The sequence below is a fragment of the Balaenoptera physalus genome (assembly GCF_965194825.1).
Source record: "Balaenoptera physalus genome assembly, chromosome: 14".
Taxonomy (NCBI): Eukaryota; Metazoa; Chordata; class Mammalia; order Artiodactyla; family Balaenopteridae; genus Balaenoptera; species Balaenoptera physalus.
This window is the reverse complement of record NC_138893.1, coordinates 31,436,995-31,464,670: the sequence shown is the minus strand read 5'-3', so window position 1 is coordinate 31,464,670 and position 27,676 is coordinate 31,436,995. Positions and strand designations below refer to the sequence as shown.

At 46.8% G+C, this 27,676-nt stretch overlaps 1 protein-coding gene across 1 annotated transcript in view; it reads left to right on the top strand.

Moving 5' to 3' along the window:
* Positions 1 to 5,999, top strand: part of ACADSB (acyl-CoA dehydrogenase short/branched chain) — a 46,098-nt gene extending 40,099 nt beyond the window's left edge. The window contains exon 12 of the transcript XR_014253291.1: positions 2,225 to 5,999. The gene's annotated coding sequence lies outside the window, so the exon portion shown is untranslated. The remainder of the gene's footprint in view (positions 1 to 2,224) is intronic.
* The last annotated feature ends 21,677 nt before the right edge of the window (positions 6,000 to 27,676 follow it).

Sequence of the window (27,676 nt, the reverse complement as noted above, 5' to 3'; positions counted from 1 at the left end):
GGGCCATGGACCGATACCGGTCCTTCGTCTGTTAGGAACAGGGCCACACAGCAGGGGGTGAGTGGCAGGTGAGCGAGCAAAGCTTCATCTGTATTCATAGCCGCTCCCCATTGCTCACATTACCGCCTGAACTCCACCTCCTGTCAGTATTATGGTGAGTTGTATAATTATTTCATTATATATTATTACAATGTAATAATAATAGAAATAAAGTGCACAATAAACGTAATGTACTCGAATCATCCCGAAACCATGCCCCCACCCCCCGTCCATGGAAAAATTGTCTTCCACGAAACCAGTCCCTGGTGCCAAAAAGGCTGGGGACCGCTGCAGTAGAAGAATGAGAAAAGTACTGAAAAGGGAACTACGGAAATACACCCCCACCAAAAAAAAATCATCTCCATCATGGCCATCAAAAAGCCACCCTGAGGCAGGAAGAAAGACGAGCGGGATGCAGATCTGAGTGGGTGGCTGTAGGATGTTTGCTTTGCCATCGCTCGTATGGACAGCTCACATTATAAAGGAGAAAAAACCCAACTTTACAAAACTTTTTTTTTTCTTCAAAGAAATCATGGTAAGTGTAAAAATAAGGCAGGAATATAGCCAAACATAGTAGGACTTATAAGTATAAATAAGTTAAACTCACCTGTTATAAATAAAAGATGTCAAGATGGCACAAAAGGAAAATTTAAATCCCAGCTACATAACGTTAGAAACACCTAAAAAAAAGCAGCACAGGAAAGTTGAAATAAAGAGAAGGAAAAAGACCATACAAATGCTACTAAAAGGAAAGCAGGAACAGCAATCAGAACTGAATTAGGGGCTTCCCTGGTGGCGCAGTGGTTAAGAATCCGCCTGCCAATGCAGGGAACACATTGCCACGAAGCAACTAAGCCTGTGTGCTGCAACTACTGAGCCTGCATACTAGAGCCCATGAGCCACAACTACCGAGCCTGTGAGCCACAACTACTGAAGCCCGCGTGCCTAGAGCCTGTGCTCCGCAACAAGAGAAGCCACTGCAAGGAGAAGCCCGCGCACCACAACGATGAGTAGCCCCCGCTCGCCACAACTAAAGAAAGCCAGGACGCAGCAACGAAGACCCAACGCAGTCAAAAATAAATAAATAATTTATTTAAAATAAAACTGAATTAAAGGCAAAAATAATTTTAAAGGACAAAAAAAGGATATCTCATAATAAAACAGGAAGACTTCACCAAGAAGGTCCAATAGTCATGAAGTTTATGTCTCTAACAACGTAGTTAGGAACTATATACAACAAAACAAAAAATAAAAATACAGTGAAAACATTGACAAAGCCATAATCACAGCCTCTGACTTAGAAATCAACAAGTCAAGTAGGAAATGGTAATAACAGATAGAGAGGGATTGGGTAGCATAATTAACAAGTTTGATATATATAGAGAGAGAGAGAGAGAAAACTTTCTTTTCAAATGCAAATGAACTGTCTAATTCAGAATTTTGCCACAAAGGAAACTTCTACAAATTCCAAAAAGACAGACTTACAGGCAACATTGACTGTACACAATGAGAAGTAAATAACCAAAATATAGGATGCAAAAAAGCTCATCATAACTTTAAATAACCTTGGTTAATTGGAAAATAAAGATATAAATTACAAATTGTCGATAAAAGTATGGGAAACTGAGCTGTTTTAGTCAGTGCTTCTGGGAGGATGGGCAAGAAGGCACGTCAGGGACTTTAAGGACAGCATAGTTTGTAGTAGTGAAAAATTAGAAATGGCTAGGTAGGAGAATATATAAATCATGGACATACACACTACGCAATCCTGTGCAGCAGTTTAAAAGAATAAGACCCATGTTGTGAGGTTAAATCATCACCAGCTTATATTGTTTAAGAAAATAACAAATCACATAAGATTTGTGGAGAACAGTACAAATCTATATATTTCTGTAAGTCAAAGCATGTATATAAATTCTTAGAATAAATGGGAAAATACAGTCGTCACAATGAGGGCTGCGCTGGGAGTGGGGGCCAAGAAGATGGCATGAGAATCGTTGGCATCATCTAGATTGTTTGAATTTTTATAATTTTATAATATTGTGCTATTGTAATAAAGTAAATATAATCTTGCGTAATTGAAAATAAATCAAATTAAAGCTGTGTATGGGGTTATGGAAATTTTTCACTCTTGTGCATCAATTCCCCTTTAACCAATTTTTCTGCTTTTCTCACATGGCCACAGCCACGTAGGCAGCTCCATTCGGCCACACGGGAGACAAGACTCTGACACAGAGAGGACAGAAAAGGGGTCTGACATCTAATCCCTTGAAGGTTTGACCTCTGGGTAAATAGCACTGACCACGTTGAAAGACCCTCCCATGAAAAGCAGTGTGTGTCTTGCTTTGCTGAGTGGGGACTTCCCCGGGTTGGGTTGGGCACACTTCTCACACTCGGGTGTGAACTGGACCATCCGCACTGGCCTTGGGATTAGCATCTTGTCTTTAGTTGTAATTTGATTTTATGTGATTCAGTCTGAGGTATTCAAACATAATATTTTCTTGGACAAGAAAAAAAAATTTCAAAACATCTCAAGGACCCAGGTTTAAATTGGGTGGGCAAAACTAGGTCCTATGACCTGCAAACTAGATTTTTTTTTTAACATTTTAAATGGTATATAAATATATGCATAATCTCCTTAATGTTGCGTCTTGCCCACGAGGCGCAAAGAAAAATTTGCCAGCCCATGATGAAAGTAGTGCCTCCTAATTCCGGTTTTACTCAAGTTGGTCAGTCTGGGTGTCACACCAAAAAAAAAAAAGAAAAGAAGACCTCCCCTAGGAACTCGGGTTACTGTTCTCTCTGAATTTCATTTGTAGCTTATCTAGCCTGATTGGCTCCTTGCTTCCATCTACAGAAGTGCTCGGGTCTCCCCATCCTTAAAGGATAAGCTTCCGTGGGCCGCTGCTGCATTCTCCCTGCACCAACCCCTCGTACTCATCGCCTGATCCTTTAATCCCTTTTTGCTTGGCGCTCACTTCTGTCAGTGAGTTTAAACCATGTTCTTAAAGTTGCCTTTTTACCCTTAACTCGTGGCTGGTTATATCCATTCCGAACGTAGCTTTGGACACCCCGCTTCTAAGATGCTGCTTCCTTTGCTGTTTGACAAAACGTCTACTTTTGGCTGACTCTTGGTTTCTTTTCCCGTAAGTGGAAATTCTACCATTTATCAAGTTTCTACCATTGCACCTCTTCTATCCTCCATACTAACGTCCTCACTGTGTTTTAGAATAACTTCTAGTCTTAAAAGTGCAGGCCAGGGACTACCAGTCCCAGAACTTCCTCGTCATTAGGTATGATGTTTATTTTCAGATCTCCTCCAGAAAGATGTCCAGCCGCCTCTGGGGAATTTATGTCTAAATTGCAGGAGGATTAAGGTAGGAGGTTGAGGTCTAGGAGACAATGTAAATAGTTACTAGTGGTATAAAGACAGGTGAAGGTATTGGGAACAGTGAAACAGCCTTCTCCTGGGCCTTCTGCCCCCATAGCACCAGAGCTCCTTGTAAAAAGGAAGATTTCCTGATTTACCGGTCAGATCACTGGGCCTGGAATCTGCCTATGTCAGAATCCCCCAGAGCATTTTCATCACATACTAAAACTTGAGTAGTGTTCAAGGGATTCCAGCCCCAGAGTCCATGTTCCTTTTCAACTTCTGCAGTGCCCCAATATAGCAGGAACGACTAAGCAAACGCAGAACTCCCCAGACACCCCACTTGCTTAGAGGGGCCGAGTGGAAGAAGCGGGCAGGGCACCACCCCCTCCCTTCTACCAAGTCCAGAGGTGACTCGCTCATTGCAGGTGACCAGTCTAGGGCGCTAGTGAGAAGCCTTGCTCCAGCTAGAAGCTGTGCACCTAGTTCTGTGGAACCAAAAGCAATTTTGGGCAATGTGTTCATTGCGATTCTCCCACCCCAAAATAGGAGACTCAGTGGGGCTTGCGTTAATGAGACCTTACCTTTGTTAGCAAGAGAGTTAATGAAGAAACTACTGATGAGATAAATCACCTTAGATTCGGTGTTTTTAAATCTAATAATTTCTCTTAGAAATGGATTTTTTCCTCTTGGAGATATAAACACAATAAAGTAATACCAGAGTTGTAAGGTTTTGCACCTTTGCAGGGTTGGGGAGTCTGGGGGGAGCACATCTGGTTGAGTGGACAGCTTCTGTGAATCCCTTGCATTATTTTGCACTCAGTCATACAACAGAAACCTATCACTGTATAATGTATGTACAGTTCCTTTGCACATTAATACTCCATCTTTTCAACCCAATTGATTTTTCCAAGTAGACAAAGACTAAGGATATACTTATTGATTGCTGCTAAGCTCATTTTAAGTACATTTTGTAATAAAGGGCATTTTTGAGACTGAAACAACCCTGCACTTGTCCAATGGGCAAGAAGTCTTGGGAATTACTCAGGTTGAAACGTACCAACATTAAAAGCTGGCTAGATTCATCTGTACCATTTTTCTAGGTTCCACATATATGTGCTAATGTACGGTATTTGTTTTTCTCTTTCTGACTTATTTGTAGAGCAGGAATAGAGATGCAGACGTAGAGAATGGACGTGTGGACATGGGAGGGGGAGGGGGAGTGGGATGAATTGGGAGATTGGGATTGACATATATACACTACCATGTGTAAAACAGATAGCTAGTGGGAAACTATAGCACAGGGAGCTCAGCTCAGTGCCCTGTGATGACCTAGATGGGTGGGATTGGGGGGGTGGTAGTGGGAGGGAGGTCCAAGAGGGAGGGGATATATGTATACATATAGCTGATTCACTTCGTTGTAAAGCAAAAACTAACACAACGTTGTAAAGCAACTATACCCCAATTTAAAAAAAATTTATACAAAAAAAAAAAACTGGCTAGATATAGAAAGGCATGGATGTTGTTTTTTCAGCATTAAAAAATGTAGGCTCCATTCATCTACTGTCGTGTTCTAAGAAGGCATCATTTGGTGGACATTCCTGCTGTCTTGGGGTTAGTACACTTCTCACCTCAGTTGACCCTAAGTTTATACAAATGTTTCCTCATTCCAGCAGGTTTTTTGTTCTGAAATTTCTACTGGGCTTCAGCAATCCAGGGCAATCACCAGAAGAGTAAAAATTTCAAAACAAGTTTATTTCATCATCTCTGACAAATAATATAGATGAAGAAGAAGCTGAATCCAAATCAAATACTGTAGTGTTCACCACCGGCCCCTTAGAGGAAAGAGCTTCATGTGATTATGCAAAAGTCAGAATAGTCCACAGGCATCTAAAAGGAATATCTCTTGAAAGAAAATCCTCATGCTTCCTTGGTACCATCCAGAAGAGAGTGCTCTTAGGTAGGTGGGTTGGTTTTGAGGCTTTTCTGTAATTTCTCTCAAGACTCATTTTTCTCTTATGTTCTTCTGAAATTGTCCTATGCCCTTAACTTCTAACATTTTTCCGGCCCCTAGTTCCTCTCGCATTTTTACTACCTCACTTTATGGGTTTCCCACAGTAATTTCAGCATGCCCTGTGTAAGAGGGAACATCTCCCCCACCAGCATTTCTGCAAGTGTTCTCTGAAGGTGAGGAGGCCAGGCCCTGATGTCCCTGGGCCTGGGGCTAGCCTACCACCGGAGGCCCAGCTATGGTCTTGCTGGGTTTTTTAAAATTAATTAATTAATTAAGTTTTGGCTATACCACATGGCTTGCAGGATCTCAGTTCCCCGACCAGGGATTGAACCCTGGGCCACAGCAGTGAAAGTCCAGAATCCTAACCACTAGGCCACCAGGGAACTCCCCTAGTCTTATTGTTTTAATCAGTAATTACTTTTTTAATTAATAAAGAGGGTGAAATTAATTAATTAATTAAAGAATGTACCTTCATAAAAAATGTAAGTTGAAGTTAATGCAAAATTTAAAATTTAAATTCTTTTTCATCTGTTTCCAAAAGTTATTTTTCTTTTAAAGTACTCAAAATTATTATTATTTTTTAAATTTTTATTTATTTATATATATATATTTTTGGCTGTGTTGGGTCTTCGTTTCTGTGCGAGGGCTCTCTCCAGCCGCGGCAAGCGGGGGCCGCTCTTCATCGCGGTGCGCGGGCCTCTCACTGTCGCGGCCTCCCTTGTTGCGGAGCACAGGCTCCAGATGCGCAGGCTCAGTAGTTGTGGCTCACGGGCCTAGCTGCTCCACGGCATGTGGGATCTTCCCCGACCAGGGCTTGAACCCGTGTCCCCTGCATTGGCAGGCAGATTATCAACTGCTGCACCACCAGGGAAGCCCTCAAAATTATTAATATTAAAAGGCCAGGGACTTCCCTGGTGGTGCAGTGGTTGGGAATCTGCCTGCCAATGCAGGGGACTCGGGTTCAATCCCAGGTCTGGGAAGATCCCACATGCTGTGGAGCAACTAAGCCCGTGTGCTGCAACTACTAAGCCCTCGCGCCACAACTACTGAGCCCACGAGCCACAACTACTGAGCCCACATGCCTAGAGCCCGTGCTCCGCAACAAGAGAAGCCACAGCAATGAGAAGCCCGCACACCGCAATGAAGAGTAGCCCCCGCTCACCGCAACTGGGGAAAGCCCATGCGCAGCAACGAAGAGTCAACACAGCCAAAAATAACAAATAAATAAATAAATAAATTTTACAGGCCAAATAAAATTCCAACTTATATAAAATTTTTGTTATTTAAATAAAACTTAATTTTTAATTTTGATTTTTGAAATTTCAATTAGTTATTAAGTACTTTTTTTTTATAAATTTATTTTATTTTTATTTATTTTTGGCTGCGTTGGGTCTTTGTTGCTGCGCGCGGGCTTTCTCCAGTTGAGGTGAGCGGGGGCCCCTCTTCGTTGAGGTGCGCAAGCCTCTCATTGCGGTGGCTTCTCTTGTTGTGGAGCACGGGCTCTAGGCACGCAGCCTTCAGTAGTTGTGGCTTGCAGGCTCTAGAGCGCAGGCTCAGTAGTTGTGGCACACGGGCCCAGTTGCACCACGGCATGTGGGATCTTCCTGGACCAGGGCTCGAACCCGTGTCCCCTGCATTGGCAGGTGGATTCCTAACCACTGCGCCACCAGGGAAGCCCTTAAATACTTTTTATAGAAAAGAAGACCATTCACAATTCTAGTATTCAGTGTCCATCAGTTAATGTAATGAATTGGTGTCACATGCCATGCATGTTACATGTAGACATACGTACATAAAAGTCGTGTGAATTATTAGTATTACAAAATGTTGTCAGCCACCATGTAAAACTGTTGGAAAGCTATGCCAGTTCATGGGAACTTCTGGAACTGTCCATTGGAACACAGAGAAGCCAGAAAAGGGAAGCTCTGTGCTTTGGGAAATGACCATCGGTTGTGCAAGGATCTATGCCACTCTTGTTTTCCAAGAGGAAGGATTTGACAAGTTAGTGAATTTGTCTTTTCCCTAAGCAAATCCTCCTCACCTCCAAAGCAGTATCTCTCTCTGATATTGTCCTCATCAGGATTCAGGCTCCTTTTGTTTCAGGCACTTTGGGCGGAGGAGATGCGGTCCCCCATGACTTGAAAGGTGTTAGTCATGAGAGTGGATGCTTAGGGCTCAGGTCACCATGTGCCACCATGAGCACCAGATCCCAGTGAATACAGGGACTGTTGTGTGTTTATGAAATGCAGGGCCTGGGGCAGCAGGTCCCCTTGCCCAGGTCTAAGTGCAGTACTAACATTGAGAATATCCGTACAATACTTGCGGAATACATCATTCTGAAATGCTCCGAGACAACTTGCTGAATTCTTGGAACTGTGATGAAATAAGTTAAACTCTTTTATCGAGTTTTAAAATTGCTTCTGTTGCCACATCTTCATATAGGTTGTTAGTTCTAAGATTTGGTTCCTGACACAAGGAAAGCAGAGCTGGATACCACCACGACCATTCCCAGTGTATGAACTAGGCATGTGATATCTGAAGCAAAGCTTCTGCTTCTCAGCCTTGACTGGGAGGTCAGGTTCAAGACCAGAGAGAAAGTGGAGGCTCTGCCCCCTTTTCCCATCCAGCTTTATCCTAAAAGCAGCTGATAGCCTTTGGGTAGAGGTGCAGGTACTCTGAGGAAAGGAGTCCAGTGCTTTTATTCTTTTTTTTTCAGCCACGCTGCGCAGCATGCGGGATCTTAGTTCCCTGACCGGGGATCAAACCCGAGCCCCCTGCAGTAGAAGCACAGGGTCCTAACCACTGGACCGCCAGGGAATTCCCACCCAACGTTTTTATTCTTGACAAGGGAAGGATGAGATGAGACCTGGAGCCAAGGATCGTTAGGTACTGGCTTTCAGATGTGGGGTAAAAGGGAATCAAAATCTTAAGAACAAGCAAGGAGGCAAGCTCAGGAAGCTAGAAAGAGTCAGGAAATGCCCCTTGATGCTGACTATGGGGATGGGAGGGAAGAAGAAGAACATTCAAAGGGAGAGCCTCCAGCAGTCCTGGCCCTGGAGAAGAAAAATGGACTTGGGAGCACATCTGTGGGATAGGATACTCCAGGCACTGAACTGAAGGTTTGCCTGCAGCTGAGCCTGAGTTCATGGGCGCTGAGTACATTTAGACCAAAGGAGGACTCAGTTACTCCTATTAGGGAGGAAAAAAGGAGGAGAAATATGTCAAAATAAGTTTAGGGAATTAAAAGTCAGCTGGGTTGTGAGGACTTCTGAAATTAGGAGATACACTTTTTTTTCTGGATGAGAGGAACTTTTGAGATAGCCAGGGACAGAAGGGAGAAGCAAGAAACCATGAAAAGTTTTGGTGGAATTACCTAATTGGGGGTAAGAGAGAAAGAATCTTTCCCATCTGCTATGGACTGAAAAACTTTGTGTTCATATATTGAAATCTTAACCCACAAAGTGGGTTAAAGTATTAGGAGGTGGGGCCTCTAGAAGGTGCTTTGAATGGGATTACTGCCCTTATAAAAGGACCCGGCTGAGACCCCTTGCCCCTCCAGCCATGTGAAGTTACAGTGAGAAGACGGCTGTCAATGAGGAAGCAGGTCCTCACCAGACACCGAATCCGATGCCGTCATAATCTTGAACTTGCGAGCCTTCAGAACTGAGAAATAAATGTTTGTTGTTTATAAGCCACCCAGTTTAGCCTGAACAGACTAAGGCATCACCCCTGCCCCAGCCTCCAAAAAAGCTGAGGCCAGATGCTGAGAAAAACGTATCTGCAGGATGGATGGCCAGATAGGAAGTGCTCTTTGGTTAGTGTTTTTTCTTGAGAGAGTAGCCGCTTAGTAAATGTTTCTCCTTTCTTTTACTCACTGTCTTCATTCAAGTGGGGGCCAGCTGGGAGTTGCTGGGGACACTAAAACATCCTTTGGAAAGTCAACCAGATAGGGACAATGGCATTTGCCAACACTCTTAGGGGGTTTGGAGTTTGATAAACCACTTGGATGGAGGAGGTATGAGCCTTGTCTAAGTCACCTCACAGAGCTTGGAACCCCAGAGACCTGGGGGCCTCAGGGCTGTTTTGATTCAGCAGCTCAGCGAAGTTATCAGGCCCAGGGTCTTCCCATCTCTATACTCTGCCACCCTTCCACGGACATCATCCTCAGGCAGGTAGCCAGGGTGCTGCCGCAGCTGCAGGTGTTACCCTTTAACACAGTAATGTCCAGGGGAAGAAGGAATTCTAAGAATGATGGAAGAACAGTCCTCCACAGATTTCTCTTCTTATCCTCCGGGCCAATTTTGAGTCCCATACTCATTCCAAAATCATCCCTGGCAAGAAAGTAGTATTACCTTTAGGGCAAAGAAGTACCCACCCAGGAAAGGTCCACTTCCTTCGGTACATGGATACTGGAGGAGGGTAGTTACCAGAGCAGAGTCTAGGTCCGCTAGGCAGGAACAGGGAGTGGATGCTGGCTGCGTGACTCTATCTCCCGGGGCTGCCGCAACAAAACACCGTAAACTGGGTGGCTTAAAACAACAGAAATACATCCTCTCACAGTTCTGGAGGCCAGGAGTCTGGAGTCAAGGTGTCAGCAGGTCCATATCCCCTCTGGAGGCTCTAGGGAAGAACGCTTCCTTGCCTCTTTGAGCTTCTGGTTGTTGCCAGCAATCGTAGGAGCTCCTTGGCTCGTGGCCGCACAACTTCCATCCCTGCCTCCATCATCACATGGCCTTCCTTGCTCTATGCGAACGTTCCTCTTCTTTCAAAGACACCAGTCCTGTTGTATTTAGGGCACACCCTAATCCCGTATGACCTCGCTTTAACTTGATTACATCTGCAAAGATCTTATTTCCAAGTAAGGTCACGTTCATAGGTTCCCGGTGGACACGAATTATGGGAGACACTATTCAACCCAGTACATATGGCAACCAGCTGCATCCCCCTCTGAGAGAAGACATGTCCTCTTTCAAGGGCTCTGTGACGATTAATGAGTGGTTCAGAAATGACCATCGAGAGTGGATCTGTTTAACTGCAAACGGGGTCTTCAGAGTGGCATGCAGAAACCCAGTAACCAGTGGGCCTCCTCCACCAGTTCTACCTCCAAAATAATTCTTAATGTCTCTAGATCCTTCTACCTCTACTAGTACCTTAGTCCGATCTGAAGCATGATCTCTCTCTGGGTACAGTGCAGTCACCTCCTAATTGGCTTCCAGCTTCTACTTTCCCCAGTATCCAAGCCATTTTCCATAGCAGCCTGAGACAATCTTTTAAATGTAAGTTGGGTTATTATCACTCCTCTTCAATGATTTCTCTAGAACGATTCTGTCCAGTATGAGAGCCACTAGCCACATGTGGCTATTTAAATTAAAATTAAATAAAATTAAAAATTCAATTCCTCAGTTGTTTCAGGTGCTCATTAGTCATGTTTGGCTAGTGGCTACCATATTGGGCCATGTGGATATAGGGCATTTCAGTGATTGCAGAAAGTTCTATAGGTTCCTGTGGCTCTAGAAGATGGAGCAGCTGCTTCCACAGAAGAACAAGTGGCGTCCAGGGCACCTGGCCAAGCACACTTTACTGGTCTCCAAGAACTTGTGGCTTTGAAGCAGTATGGAAAGATTAATTTGGGGAGCTATTGCTCTTTTTTTTGGCATTTTCTCCTTTCTCTTCTCCCCATTTATGCAGGTTCTATGTTCTGTGCCTCCCACAAGGCTGGTAGCAGCACTTTCCCGACTTTTGTCCCTGTTTTCAATGGACAAAAGGGGTTTGAAGGAAAGGAGAAACCTAAATCCAATGTGGAAAATAAGTCTTGAAGGGAATTGCCCCAGATGAATCTGCCCCAAATTAAAGAGGGGTTTCTTCAGATTGGAAGAGGAAAGAGAGGCCTTCTATGCCCCACATGTGGCCTAGACTAGCACCCTGGAAATGTGTGCCAGAGGGAAAGGTATTCGGGACACCAAGAGGCTGGATGTTGGGCAGAGCCCTCTGGCCTCACAAAAGATGCTGAACCACAAGCAGGTTCCAGACGTGGCAGAGGAGCCAACTGGAAGGAAGGGCCCGGGACCAGGAGAAGAGACATCTCTCGTGGAGGCAGGTGGTATGGCAGAGGACGGAGGCACTTTGATCCTGCGTGAGACCTCAGAACCCAGACAGAGCTTCTGAGAAAGGAGCCCTGAACAAAGCTGGATACCCGTCAATTTGTTCGGATGGGGCTCACAGCTGACATCACACTGATTGACGGTATAGAGGGTGTAGGATGTGATTTTTCCCTTTTCCAGAACTGGAGCTAGAGTCCAGAGGTGCTCAAGGATCAGGGACCATACGTCTCCGTCTCCCCAGACAGTCCCAGGTCATGTCTGCTGTCTCGGAATGGTTATTAATAGTGCCATCCTTCATTTTCAAAAGAGCCTTCCAATTTGGGCAATCAATTATAAGGTCACCATACCTAAGTACCTCATATTCTGAGTTCAGAAAACCCCCAGGGGTAGGACCAGCCACCTTCCCCTGGGGCCTCAGAGAGGCACCAGTTTAGTAAACCACCTTCAAAATGAGGGGAGGCGACCCACCAGAGTGGAGGAAGGGGTGCTTTACCACCCCAAATCCAAGGTTGAGGATTCTACAAGGAAGGCAGCCTGGCATTTTGTTCCCAGTTGGACACCTTACTTAGCCAGCGGATTGTTGATTTTCCCCATAAAAGCAGGAGAAAAGAGACCCAGGAAACCATGGCACAATGGGGGAACCCGCAAGAGAGGGTCAGGACCACCCCGTCTTGAGTTCTTGGTTCCAAAAAGTTAAGGAAGATGGATCCTGCTTGTGCCCACAGGCCTGAGAGCTGGCACGGGAGGTAGATGAGATTGTGTTATACCATCTTTCTATAGACTCTTTTCCCTTGAGGACAAAGAGGTATGCACGGAGGAGGAAATGCAAAGAGCCAGCAGTAAAATGCAGCCACTCTTGCAAGAGACCCCCAAGGCCCAGGAAGCAAGTCCCCTTGACAGCCAGCCCTCATTCATAACATGCACATAGAGAAGGAGCACAGAGTCAAGGAGGGGAGAGACAGCACCTGCCCAGGCCTCCCCCTCCTTCATCCCCAACTCATAACCACCCCCAGCACCAGAGGGAAAAAGGAAAAAGTCAAGAGAGACCCTGCACTCTCCCTTGTACACGTGCGCGCGCGCACACACACACACACACACACACACACACACACACACACACACACACACACACGCCACAGACTGTTAAAGACACGAGACAGGCCGGGCCATTGCTGAGATTCGGGACACATGAACCTCAAAATGGACATGAGACTGCAGTTTTTTAATGAGCAGGGCTAAGTCTTAAGAACAAACTGAGGCTGTTCGATGAACCAAAAGTGACTGAATTTGTCACGTTGAACTGAGATCTACTACTGCCAAGGGAGCAGGAGAGAGGGCTTGGGTAGAGGGTAATTGGGAATGATGATTAGAAAACATCCCCGAACGTTGAGCCTCAATGCGCTGTTTCCTTCTTGCTCACCTGAGTCGGTAGACCAAGATCCACACCCATCACCTGTCACTGGGCCACCTCCTGGCAGCTCCAGATGCCTGTGATCCTTGGCTACCCGGCTCTGTCCTCTCTCTGCTCTGGGGACTACCTATGGCTTTTCAAAGGAAGCCCCCCCAAAGCAAACTAGCTGCTTCAACAAGATAACTTGAAAGGTTTTCTGAGAAATCTTGTAGTGGTAAATGTCGAGCTGCTTGGGACCCTAGGGCTTTGTCAGCTTACCCCCTTATTTATGTCCAGGGAACCTGAGTCTGGAAAGGCCAAAGCCCCTGCTCTCATGACCAAGAGGTTGGGCTTTGATATCAGACTGCAGGGTACGGATGTCTGGTCCCTGGTGTCTTAATTATACAGACCGAGGTAGCTTACTCGACCTCTCTAAGGTTTTCTTTTCTTTTCTTTTTTTAAAATATTTATTTATTTGGTTGTTCCAGGTCTTAGTTGCAGCAGGCAGGCTCCTTAGTTGCAGCATGCATGTGGGATCTAGTTCCCTGGCCGGGGATCGAACCCGGGCCCCCTGCGTTGGGAGTGCAGAGTCTTAACCACTGTGCCACCAGGGAAGTCCCTAAGGTTTTATTTTCTTGACTGTAAAATGGAAATGATAATACCAATGCCCCCCTCGAAGGCTTGCTGTGAGGAATGAGATATACAATGCTTGTGAACCCCAGCCAAGTACCTGGCAGATAGTAAGCCATCCAACAAACCTTAGCTCTTATTACCAGCTGGGACCACAAGCTGGTCTCCTGGCTCCTCATTCAATACCCTTGTCTCATAAAGTCAAATCAACTGCTAACGAGCAGGTCAGAAAGTAAAGTTGAAAAACTTCTGAAGTCCCACTTTTTCTCAAATTATAGCAACTCCTTTAGCCAAGAGTGGAATACCCTGACCCGCTTGGTTAGAGGTTAGCCGTCAAGGCCACTGCCGCATCTGGCTGTGCAGCCAGCAGAAAATGCGCAGGCCGTTCAAGCTCTTCGGCTTCCCACTCCAAGATGATCTGCATGACATTTGGGTCAATCAATTTAGAGATAATGATTCTTGCCGGAGAGCTGCGCATGTCCAATCACAAGAAATAGGGGTCCCCAATTGATTTTTGTGGACTGGTTTCATTTTCTCAGAAAGCTTTTCAGGTCAAACATTGGCCAGAGGTAGGGTGCTGATAGGAGGTGGCATATTTCCATCTGCTTTTGCCCAGAAATGTCTGGCTATCATTGTGCTCTGTTGAATAAAATTGAAATCATCAAGCCCTTTGAGGCATCGCAAGCAGGACTTTTAATCCGGGGGGATGGGGGAGGGACACAGAGCATCTGCCTGGAGGAGATACACACACACACGTACATGTGTGGGATTTTTTTTTCTTTTCCAGAATAAATTTCTCACAGCAACACAGTGAGATTCAAGAACCTGGAGGGGGTGCTCTTTTCCTGTAATGTGTTTCCACCTCCCCGTGTGGACTTCATTTATAGCATCTTTAAAATTAAAGTATAAGGAAGCCTAAATGATAGTTAAAGGGGTAATTAAAAATAGGCAAATGGCTTTATTTCTCTCCTAAACTGGTTGATTTATGCCTTGTTGTGTTTTTTTTGAGAACACAAAACTATTAATTTATGTGTGCAAAGAACAGTGAATGAATCCTAAAGAGCCCTGCAGCCTTTAAAGACCTGAATCATATGTTGAGCTCGTTTAAAACTTGCATAGGAAATTAAGGGAGAATAAAGCCCTTTAATTTGAAAAGTGCATCTATAGTTGCCGTCCCTAGGATATCTGCAGGGTCATTATTCAGAAAGATTAAGGAGGACTTTATTTTTTTATATGCACTATGTATTTCCCAGTTCCAGCTCACCATGGTGCATTTCAACTTATAAAGAGAAGGAGATAACATGGGGGGAGGGGAGCTTTTTATTCACTTTCCACTTAATTTCCTTGCCTCCACGCCAGTCCCAGCTTAATGAATGTAATTGCTACCTTTGATGAAAATACTATTATCAAGATCACACATTACATTGGAAAACAGTTTTTCTTTAAACACAGCTACTGCAGTCTCTAATTATGCATGTAACAAGTGTCTCCCGAACAAAAGAGCATGTTGTCTACAATTGCTAGGAATTGGAGCAAGGCAAATTCGAACAAAGGACAGATTAGATTTGCTCCCCGCTCCACAAAGCCCATCCCTCTGATTAATTTCCTGCAAAAACTAAAACAATTCTCTTAAAAGGCGCTCACCCCCTTCTCCAGAATGATCCATATGCCATTTGGGTCTTTCTATAGGGTGATAATGGCCCCTGATTTGAACTCGTGTTAGAAAATAAGAAAGGGCTTTTATGAACTTCCTCTTTCTAATGTAAATGAGCGACACAGGATCTTGAGGGATAATGAGCCCCCCAAAAAGTGACTTTTCAGTGGCTATAAAAGAGCTCACTGGTAGGGGAAAGTCTGCATTGAGCATGTTCAACCCAATTATTTTATTAGTTTCAAGAAATGAGGCATCTTTGAGAAAATACTTCCCATGCCTGAAACTGAGAGACACCAGCTTTTTCGGGGTTGAATTCCTAAAAGACAGAGAGTTTCTTGACTTACGCACAGAATTTTCAAAATGGATTCATGAGTAAACATAAAGTACACTTGTTAGTTTCAGTATGGCACTTTGCTATTGATTTTGGAGGCTGCATTTGGCAAGTTTTCTTCCCTTATCAAATGTGGGACAGGAGCTAGATTATCCTCTAACAAGTCAATTCTACACCCCCCAGCATTATTCAAACCCAGAAGAAAAAAGCCAAGTTTCCAACACAGTATTAGTTATGAGTATGAGGTCTAGAGTCAGACTGCCTGGATTCAAATCTCAACTCACAATTTATCATCTGTATGATCTGGAAAAAAAAAAATCAGCGTTCTACATCTCTATTTTCTTAACTGTAAAATGGGGGTAGCACTTAAAGGGTAGTGAGAATTAAGTAAGATAATACTTGTGAAATGTTTACATCAATACCCGGCACATAGTAAGCACTCAACACATTTTACTTATTACTATTATTATTTATTATTTGACTTGGAAGACCACAGGTGTTTAATGAAATGGATGTCCCTAAATATCGCTCACCACTTCCTTGGGTCCTGCAGCCTGGTGCCCCCAGGGAAAATGGCAGGAAGGTGGCATCTCAGATTGAATCCTATGCCCTGTCCAGGGATGAGAAGGCTGCCGGAAACCAAATTAAGGAGGGTAGGGTTAAATCTGGAGCTCTTTTTGATACAGTTGGCTGGTCCTTTTCAGAGGCTCATGTACCCTACCAGGATGAGTCCCAGATGTGGTCCAGGAGGAGCCAGCAGAGACCAAGAAGATGAAGCATGTTGCCTCCACTACCTTTTGTGGAGAAGGATCTGGGTACATTAAACCAGGAGCACCACACACGGGTCCTTGTTATCCTAGGATTCAGTACCTGAGTCCCCCAGTCATGTAGCTTCCTTAGGGCACTTAGAGACATCACAACACGGTGTTCACTACAAAACTGACCATCTATAAATGTGGTGCCCACCCAACGCCCCCTTCTGCTAAACTCTGGTGTCCATCTTCGCCCGCCTACGCAAAACCCAAATAAATTGATTGCAAAGTATAAATTGATTGCAAGGTGAAAATGAGAATTGTGCCAAAGTTACAGGATTTCATGAAGTGAAAACGATGCTGAAGAAGCATTCAAATTCTATGCAAAACCATTGATAAGTGAGGATCTGGCCATTCTTGATCTGAAGAAAAGGGCAGAGGTGATGACACAGCGGACACTCAAAAGGGAACGATTTGAGTGCCATGGATTAACGAACACCTCTGTGAAAATGCATGAAGCCTTTGGATAATTTTGCAAAAATGACACCTGGTAAGACCATGCTGTGAAAATCAAGCACAAAGAATGTCTACAGAGTGAGCCATGACACAATTTTTTTGCTGAAAAATTTATACCCCCAAATCAACACTTGATTCATTCTTTGCTCAAAGATTATAGATGGAATTATAGCCGTAGCTTAAAACACAAGATAAATTAATTTTAATAAATTGTAATATGATTTATAAGTTTTAAGACAAATTTAAGATTTAAGACAAATTCCACATCAAGTCTTTCTAGTTTTCACCGTTTACTAAGAAAGGAGATCCCTGTTTAACATAGATCCATTTAAAGTGGGCCTTTTCCAGCACCAATTTTCCTAGGATGAACGGACTTTGTTTACCCCAGGTGAGGTCTCAGGATCCCCAGGACAAAAGGTGCACATTCTTTATGTTAGGGGTTCAGAGCTGCAGAGATCCATCACTTACAACATACCTTTGCCCAGAGTGAGTGAGGGGGAAACACACACACACAGTCATTTCCCCGGAGCTTTTCACCCCCAGGTTCCAGGTGGAGCCAGCCCCTCCAGGTCTCTGTTATCTAGGAAGGGAGGGCTTTCCCAGTATGGGTGCCTTCCCCATGGCAAAGGACCATTGGTCGTTGGGAAGAAATGGTCCCAGGAGGACTGGACTCAAGCTCAAAGTACTGGGGCTCCAGGACTGGGACACAAGAGGGATTGAATGGCAGACAAGGAGACAGCCCCCGGTTTGGCCTCAGGCACGTCCCAGAATCTGAGAACGGGGCTCTGCACGTGTCAGACAGCATTCTGGCCCCACCCTCATCCACCACCCCATGAGCAAGGAGAGGGGCCACCTCGGGTCTGAGAGCCAGCACAGAGTCCAGAAATGCCCGCTAGCCACAACAGGAATTCTGTTCTCTTATCAGAGCCTTTTGGCCCTGGAAGCAGCCCGCCTGCCTCTCGGTCCAGGCCACAGCCCTGGGAGGGAGGCCCCACGGGCAGAGAAGCAGAAGTGGAGGTGCTGGGACTGCCCCAAGGGCACCCGGTCACTGCTGGGACCCCAGGCAGTCTGAGTGCTGGCGGAGGGCTCCCTCCAAGGCCCGCACATCCATCACTCGTCCCCTCCTCCTGCCGCCTGCATCTCTGGAAATTGGCTGGAGCGATCACCCTGAGGGTCCTCAACAGGGGGACAGCATTAAAGACAAGTGAGCTTTGAGGCAGCATCTCTGTCTGTTGATGGCGGCGCAAATAACCGGCCATTTCCTGGTCCACTGGTTAGCGGAATTAGCATCCTGTGCGCGGGACAGCCTCCATCTGCCTCCGCGCTCTTCATTACTGGCGGCAAGGTGGAATCGGCAGCTAACCTTTGAGTCCATGAAGGGTAATGCCCCCCACTCCTGAGAGGACACTCTCACCTAGGACGGCCCGTCACGGGACCCTGGAACATCCTCGGCGGGTCATCCGGACCACATCCGCGTCTGGTGGAGCTGGCGTTTACGGAGGGCTTGGGGTTAAGGTGGACCCCAAGGGGAGCTCTGGGTTTGGAGTCGGGAGGCTCGGCCTCTCTCTGGCCTCATCAGTGACTCAGGGGTTGTCCAGGCAGGTCCTAAAGGTCCTCTAAGCCCCAGCTCCTGGGCTGCCCTCCCAGGAAGGCTTTTCCATCCCTGTCCTCACTTTCTCCAAAGTCTGGGGGAAGCAGCCACTCCCCCACCCCCAAGATCTGTGATGCCCCCTTCCCCCCTCCCCCCGCAGCTAACTGGATCCTCTGGCCCTGCCAGGCTGCAGTCCCAAGTCTGCTCAGCCTCTCCCCTTTCCTCAGCAGGAGTAACTGGCCGTGGCTTCATCCCTGTGTTGGCTTGTGGCTGCAGCATCACACGCTGGACTGGAGGGCAGGGACTCCGGGGGAAGGAAGAGAGACAGTTTGGGAGAGGGGTCCTTCCTGCGCCCCTGTAACAGGGTCCCTGAGAGGCCTTGGCCATCTGCCAGGAGCCACCTGCTAGGTCAGCTGCGGCCGTATCCTCTAAGGTGGCTGGTGCTTGTGGACGGCTGCTAAGCTGAGCTGCCTGGGGCTTACGGCCTAGGAGGGCTGAGGTCTGTGAATAGGAGATTGGACCACTGCTGGAATGCCCCAAGCAATTGGTTGCAAGGTGTCATTTATAACTTTTGCTGAGTACGATTTCTGTTGCTGATGGCACAGGAAGGCTCCGTGTAGGGCTGGAAGGCCAGGGTACTGGGGTCCAGCAGCGCTGGACTGGACCAGGCTGTGGAATGGGACCTTTGGCAAGGTTTTCCCCTCTCTGGGACTCAGTTTATTCATCAGTTAAATGGGCGGTTGGACCAGATAGTGGCTAAGAGAGACCTTCCAGCCTTGACCTGGAGGACTCCAGAAACACTGATGGCACTGGAAAAATTGCCAACTCAGGGGCCTTCCAGCTTCGTTTTGCAAAGTGTTAAGTTTTGGGCAGAGGAAGCTGGACCATGAGATTCAAATGCCCTGACTCAAGCTTCTCCTTCTGGAATGGGCTCAGGGCATGACTGCATAACCAGAGGCAGGGAAATGCCATCTGGCTCCCAAAAAGTGCTCTGTCCACCCTGTAGGGACCCCGAAGCCTCCCTCGATCTGGCTTGTTCCCCACAGAGAGGAGAGGAGGGGCTGGGGCCAGTCATGAAGTGGAGTGGCCTCATCTGTGTGATCAGCTTCACTCACTCGTCCATCCATTATGGCGCATTCACACATCACATGCTTAGTGAGCTCCTATTTATCCCTCAAGACCCCACTCTGTTGTTGGCCTGCCCGTCCCCTTCCCCTTCTCTTCCTGTCCCTGTAACACCATCATCACACAGTCCTACCTCTATGCTGGCACGTGGAAGACTTCATCAGTGGGCACTGAGTCCATAGGCCCCTGCAGGGCGGGCCCTCTGTTCCCTAGTACATGGCACAGAAGGTTCTTAACCAAAGTTTGCTGAATGAATGAATGAAGTGAAATGAGCAGGTGTGTTGATGAGGACATTCCAGGATGAGGGACAGTGTGGGCAAAGACCAGAGGTGGGAAACAGCCCAGTGTTCAGGGAATAATCAGTATGGACAAGTGTGGGGGAGGGGAGAACCCATGCCCCCTTTTCTTACTCATCTCACTGGTACTTTGTCTTAATGTTCGTTTTACGCACTGGACTGTGAATCCCATGTGCCAATCTGACTGTTCTCACAGGGCTTTGCCCAAGACTGAGCTCATAATAGTCACGTATATAGATGCTCATTAATGCATTAATTAGATAAAATGGGAGGTCTAAGTGGACAGTCCAGTGCTTGTATGGCAGGTCCACAAGCACCAGAGACCCAGGCCCATTACAGGATTGCCATACAAAATGCAGGATGCCCAGTTAAATTTGAATTTCAGATGAACAATAAGTAATTTTAAAATTATAAGTATGTCCCCAATTTTGCATGAAACATACTAAACCAATTGTTCATTTTTATCTGAAATTCAAATTAAACTGGTGGTTTCTTTATTTGCTTTTTTTTTTGGTTTTGGTTTTTTGTATCTCATTTTGTTAGTTTGGTTTTTGTTTGTTTTTGCTAATCTGGCAACCTACCCTTCCCTCTTTCCACTTTGTCATACTTATGCCTGGCTTGTATCCTCATGATGGCTTCAGAGTCACAAGATGGCTGCTGGGGCTCCAGCCTTCATGTTTGTGATTTAGGAAAACAGAAGGATAAAGCACGGAGGGACAAAGGACACCTGTCTCCCATTTGAGTCAGCTTCTTTTAAAGAGATTTCCTAACTTGAATTATGGGCTGGTTAATACATGAGTTAAAAAGAAGCAAACATGGCAAAATGTTAACAACTATTAAATCTGGGTGATGGGTGTATATGGGTGTCCATTACCCTGGTCTACCTTTTTTCCATGCCTGAAGATTTTCTTAATAAAAAGTTTGTTTCTTTTAAAGGAGAGACTTCCTATAATCCTTGCCCAATAACTTTTGCTTTCTTCTCATTGGCCAGCCCTTGCAGAAAGGAAATCTGGGAAATGTAGTCTTTGAACTGGGTGTACTGATACCTGGATATAATCCAGGTTATATCAATAAGGAACAAGAGGAGAAGGGATGTCAGGCAGGAACTTGTAGCCTCTTCCCAGGACACGATTCCTCAGCTTTCTCTGCACAGCACACAGAGAAGCAGGGACTGCAGTTCCCAAATCTATGCTTTGGCTTCCTGTTGAAACCAGCCTCTCTGGGTCTCACTCAACCTCCTGATGGGACTTTCCCCCCTTGGAATGGTGACTGAGTCACAGCAACCCCTCACCCAAGGGCAGGTATGGAGAGGAGCCCTGCTGAAGCCCAGACCTGTGCATTCTGCAGCTTATCCCCCTGAGTGGTCTTTGCCAGGGTGCTGAACCCCAGGGACCCCTGAGGCTGCCTCTCTAAAGAACATGCAGCCAAGCTCCTTCCCTCCCTCACTGGGAGGCGCTTACATTTCCCAAGGTAACGAGCCCACAGAGGGCGTATCCATCCCTTGTGGAAGGAAAATGCTTGAGCAGAAAGCCACATTCTGAGCTGTTGCCCCAGGTAAGACAGCTGGGCAGTCCCCAGCTGTCAACTAACCAGGAACTAACAATGCCAGGGGTGCTGCTCAGGGTATATCACAAGCCCTCGAAGCCATGGATAAACACATGCTGTGCCGCCCTCTGCGTGCTTGGAGCATAGTAGGCCTGCTGTGAAGATTTGGGGCGGGGAGGGGAGGCACTCTGGTCCATCAACTAATGAATGAACTGTGATCGCTCCATGCAATGGAATATTACGCAGCCATAAAGAGGAATGACATACTGATCCATGCTACGACATGGGTGAACCTTGGAAACATCGTGCTGAGTGGAAGAAGCCAGTCCCAAAGGACCACATACTGTTTGATTCTATTTACATAAATATTCCAAATGGACAAATCTACAGAGACAAAAAGTAGGTTTGTGGTTGCCTAGGCCTGGAGGATTGAGGGGAAATAAGTGACTGCTAATGAGTTTGGGGTTTCTTTTGGGGTGATAAAAATGTTCTAAAATTGTAGTGATATTTGCTCGTATGTAGATGTAGCAAACCCCACTGAATTGTAACGTTTAAATGGGTGAACTGTATGTGTGAATAATCTCTCAATAAAGCTGTTTTTTAAAAACAACTCTCTGAAAACAGGAGATACTTTTGTCAACGGTAACGCTATCACGGTAAGTTGACTCTGGCTAGGACTCAGCGTGTGGTGGACGCCCAGGAAGCCAGCCTGGAAGATTCTGGGCGTGGACTGGAATTCCAGAAGCTGAGTCCAGCTGGCACGGCGTGGGGAGGAGTCCCGTCAGGCTCCCCCAGGTGGTGACCGCCTCGAGTGGATGCGCCTCCGCTTACGTATATTGATCGTTTACCTCCCTCTGTTCCCAGCGCTAGATCTATGAGCGAGAGGAAAGGAGAAAAGAATAAGGGTTTAAACTCTTATCACTAAAGTGAGTCTCCCTCTACATTAAAAAACTATCCAGACCCTGTGGCAGGAATGGGCTCTGTTCTTGGGGCATAAATTTGTGTGTGTGGAAAAAAAGACTTATTGGTGAATTTAGCAGTATTTTTCGTTGAACTGGCAGTTGCTAACCATTACACCAGTATTTATTTGATTCTTAAAGAGTACAAAACCATGGACCACAAATAAAGAAGATGGAGTAATAGTTTGTGGCTGGGCCACTAGCTTTAAACTTGAAATGAAGTGTCCAGTTTTGAGTTACTGTGTCCAACCACCATTTGTACAGTTTGAAAAGTGGGCGCATTTTTCCAGGCTGTCAGTGAGACTGTAGTTCATTCCCATGAATGATATCGCTGAAGGAGCAGTTGTTCTGCTATGAGCACTTCACTCATGACCAGAATATATTAAATGTATTAATCTGGGCCTCCCGGCGTAATTTAGGAAGGGCCTCTATTTGACACATCCCTGTACATCCTTGTTTTATTGCTTGCTCCTGCAGGTAACAATGTCTCAAAGGTCTCACTCCTGAATGAAGTTAAAATTGCATGTCACCCAATAGCATATGCAGTTTTGTGGCTTATTTTGCTGTCAAAATTACCACCCTGCAACAACATGAGACGTTAATGGGGGACGCGGTGTGATTTACCTCGACGGCTCTGGGCCCCGTGACCAGGGAGGACTTCCCACGTCCAAGTGGCCACACGTCTGGGGAAGCTGTGGGACCTCGGCCCTTCAGCTCTGCCTTTAGTACCCAAACCACGCCACCCAACACGGCAGGCCTCTCTTGAGACGAAAATAAGTGGTGTGTGAGACAGCCAAGTAATTGTTAAGCTTAAGTCACTAGAAAAAAAATGTCTATTTCAAGCAGGTTAGTCCTCCAGCGACAGAGAGGACTCAGCCCATTTCCCAGTGAGGCCGGTGACTGTGGTCTGTTAAGAGCCTGACCAAGACTTTACGTGGAAATATCTAATTTTAAGGCTAAGAGGAGCAGCCTTGACTTACAATTTGACCCCGTATTTTTCTGCCCTGTAAAGCCAGCATCTTTGGAATGTTTGTTATCTCTGGTAACAATAGAAGGCCACAAAGCCGGGGTGTGCCTTTTAATGAAATTATGGATTGCCCATATGGGAAGAATGTCAGATGTAGTTTAAAACCATCCAGGAGCCTGGACCAGTGGCTGGCTGCATTTGAACTCTCATGGGTCCTAGGTGCTTTTGCCTTTGTGTACCCCTTCCACCATTAAAAAAAATTAATTAAAAAATACATAATTAGGGCTTCCCTGGTGGCGCAGTGGTTGAGAATCTGCCTGCCAATGCAGGGGACACGGGTTCGAGCCCTGGTCTGGGAAGATCCCACATGCCGCGGAGCAACTGGGCCCGTGAGCCACAACTACTGAGCCTGCACGTCTGGAGCCTGTGCTCCGCAACAAGAGAGGCCGCGACAGTGAGAGGCCCGCACACCGCGATGAAGAGTGGCCCCCGCTCGCCGCAACTAGAGAAAGCCCTCGCACAGAAACGAAGACCCAACACAGCCAAAACTAAATAAATAAATAAAAAATATATATATATAAAAATACTTTTAAACTATATAGTATGTGTATAAATATATATTATGTATTTTAAATTGTACCTTATGACTGCGTTGGTATGATGACAAATCAAAGCTGGGCTAGATTCATGATTATATAGTCTTTACTGTTATATTAATTTTTTTGCTTCTGATTTTAGAAGAAATGAAAATTAAAACACTGCTTTGGGCCCTAGGCGCTGGGTATGTCAGCCCTGACCTGGGTTGCAGGATCCAAGCTTCAGATCTTTCTCCAGGAGCATCTGGCCTTTAAGGACAGGGCAGCCCGGCCAAGGCAGCTCATTGGACGAGCTTAGGTGAGAGGCGTCCTGCTTCCCCCAGCCCGGTCCAAGTTGCTCCCCATGCTTCCCTATGGCTCCCCACCCCTTGGCAAGGTCAGATACACTCTCCTTAAACGGCTGTCTCCACCTCCCATTTATTTGTTTTTATTTTAAACAAATAGGCCAGGGCCACTGCTGTGGATTTCCCGGTGCATTTGAGAGCTGGGGACCGTTCGTGAGTGCAGGAGCAGAACGCTCCCCCTGCGGGCGTGGTTGGCTGTGATGATGGGAAAGGGCATTAGTGATGGGCTACGATGGCTGACCTCTGACCTCATCGGCCGCAGCCCCTCTCCCCAGCCACGTTTCTGCAGTCTGGTCAGCTGCGAGGGGTTTAAAGCGTAGCCGTTGTCCCTGGTCAGCCAGCCTACCATTAATAATGTTTTCATCCGTGACAGTGACAAACCCGCGGTACTTGAGGAGAGTTTATTAAAGTCAGTCTATAAATAAGAATTAAAACTTTTAAAAAATGGGTTCACACAGATAAACAGACAGATGAATAAAGTGATTGGGCAAAACAATAAATATAAGAATGGACAAGATGCTTGAAGAGCCTTGCCTGGAAAGGAAGGCCCGGCCCGCTCTCTCTCCAGCCTCCCCCCAAGTTTACATTTCATGAAGCTGCTTCAGAACTTGTAGGTTTTGTGAATCTAGGCCCTGGCTAATGTTTTGTCATTTAATGCCTGTTCTCTCAGCTGAAAAAAAGAATTGCAGCCACTTCTCTGTGTCAAGAGCTGGTAAAACTTAAATGTCCCATCTGTCCTTGGCTTGCATGCAGATGGCCTGACCCAAGAGCTAGGCTCCAGGCCTGCGGGCAAGTGACAGTTGGTCCTGGCTTGCCGGCCCAGCCCTTGTCTGGGGACTGACTGAGCAAAGTGGCCAGGGAGGCTTTGAGCTGGAAGCATGTCTTCCTGCAGCCTGGTCCCAGCTCAGAGGGCAGGTTTCCCCCCTACAGCCTGCGTGTCTTTGGGGTGTCCGCACAGACCACTCTACTCCATTCCTCAGCCATGTGGCTTGTCCTATGCAGGGCTTTTTAACAATCGTGATGATTTTAATGACATACTTAAACAACTGTTTCAATTCTCTTTTGCATGTGTTGGCTCATTGGACCCTCACGAGAAGCCCAAGAAAGGCTCAGGGAAAGTTTGATAATCTCCGTTTGGAAGATGTTCTGGGCACAGAGAGGCTAGGCTGGCCTGCGGTCACTCAGGACATAGGAGCAGAGCAAGGTCACTCTCCACTAACTGTGGGGAGAAGAAGTGGAGGAAGGCAGTGGGTAGGAAGCCCAGGCCCTGCTGGGAAGTGGGACTTGGCCGGCGTTCCACCTGCCAGGCGTGCCCGTTAATTTGCGTTGACGTGGACTCATCTGGGCCTCAGTGATAACCAGGGAGCATCACGGTGGCCCTGCAGGGCTGTCAGGCCCCAGAGAACCTTCTGAATCATCACATTATTAGGATTTGGGTCTGGCTGGTGCTTTATTCCACATAAGGGAATGTCACCGTGTCCCCTCTTTCAGAACAATTAGACTGAAGCACCCGTGGTAGTTAATTCTCAGTTAAGGAGAATCATCAGTAAATCAGAATGCCCCGATGCAGAGGCAGGTGATAGACAAGAGGATGATTTCCCTGAAATGTTCTGCCCCCTGTTGCTTCTCATTTTGGGTCGGCCCATGACCCAGGCTCGAGCTGGGGGGGTTTCAGGGGTCCCCCAGAGACTGGGAGCTGCACACAACTCCCACCCGGAGCCACAGGCGCCTGCTAGGTGTCTGGCCACGACCTTCATACTCTCTTTGTGAGCCTCAGTTTCCCCCCTGTGCAGTGGGATTGATACCCAATCCTGTCTCTGAGGCTCAAACAGCTCTGAAAAGGCCTCATAAATTAGGGTCAAGGTCCAGCCAAGCCTGGGAGCTGTAGCATGATGTTAAACTGGCCCTGTTTCCTGAGAGTCTGAATGGCCCAGAGCACCAGCATTCACCTGGACTTTCCCATTTTTTGCACCCAATTTAATAACAAACTTGGAGGCCCCAGGAACACTGGCCTGGAAAGGCCCTGACCACTGAGGCAGGAGGAAAGAAAGGAAATGGCGTTTCCCCTCCCCTCTTTGAATAACCCATCCCCCAGAGGACTCTGCCCCCTCATCTCACCCACCACGATAAGCAGCACAGGTGTCGCCGCCCAAGAGCTCAATTCTAGGAAGGAATCGGTCTCTCCAGCCCAGGGCACCCGTGTGTGAGGCACAGGAAAGGCAAGGCAAGTGGCGGGGGTGCGTTCGGGGGCTTGCCAGGAGGTGGGCAGGCCTCATTCCGGACCTCCAGGCAGCCCCTGTGCGGGGCAGCGGGTCGCTCTGGATGCCACTCACCACCAGCCCTGGGAGCGATTCCTGGCCAAGAAACACGCAGGTTTTGTGAGTCGGTGAAGGAAACTGGAACGGCAGACATACCTGTGCCCGGGCAGCAGAGCCTCCCGGGGGCCTCTCCCGCCTCCTGCTCCCTCCCTCGCCCCAATCATACTCGCTCACGCTATCTTCACCACCTGAAATGATGTATTTTTCCCTTGTTGACTGTCTGCCTCTCCCCCTAAGAGTGTAAGTGCGTGGAGCACGAGAGACAGAGAGCCCTCCCGCTCAGTAACTCTGGATGAAGGAGTGAGTGGACGAGTGATGAATGTGAGGGATGCTCATGACCCAGAACGATCTTCCACAGGTGGTAAGGAGGGGACCCGGAAGCAGGATGAAACCTCAGCCGGAAAGTGAAGCCCCTCCCTGAGCGAGCAGACATGCCCCCCCATTCTTCCCAATTCAGCTCATTGGGCTGGTTTCCAAGACTCTCCAGAGAGCTTTCTGGAAGCTTCCAGAGCAGAAGTGAGGAAGATTCTTGGCCTCCTCTCTCTGATCCCAGGCTTGAAGTCTAGGGGCACAGAGACCAAGCAGATACCACTGTCAACAAGGTGGGTTCTGATGGTGGCTGTGCCTGAGGGAGGGCCCCAGGGATGGTGGCAGGAGAGATGCATCCAGATTGGCATCTTGGGTGGACTTCACTGATTTTTCCCAGGGTTAAAATGAAAGCCCAAAGGGCATGTAGTTGGGCTTCTTTCAAAACCCGTCAACCGTATTTCAACCCGTAATCGCACAATAACTGGTGATGCCCCACAGCCTCTAAGCTTCTGACACTCTGTCCCTGTGACTCACCATGGCCGCCCTCTCGGAGCTAGAACTCACCGTGGTTTCACCCACATCACAGGGATAAATGTGCTCCTTTCATTTCTTCCCAGCATCTGATTCCCTTGGTGACATTTTAATCAGTTCGAACTGGAGAAAAGTCTCCCTTAATCACCCTCTGAAAATCTTTAATTGTTAAAATTCTTTTTTTTTTTCTGCTTAAAGTTTCATTATTTTTAAACAATCTAATTTTACGGGCACTGCATCCTTAATGTGACCTAATTATAGGGGATGTTTTGGTAAAGAAGCAGTGGACTGCTTCATT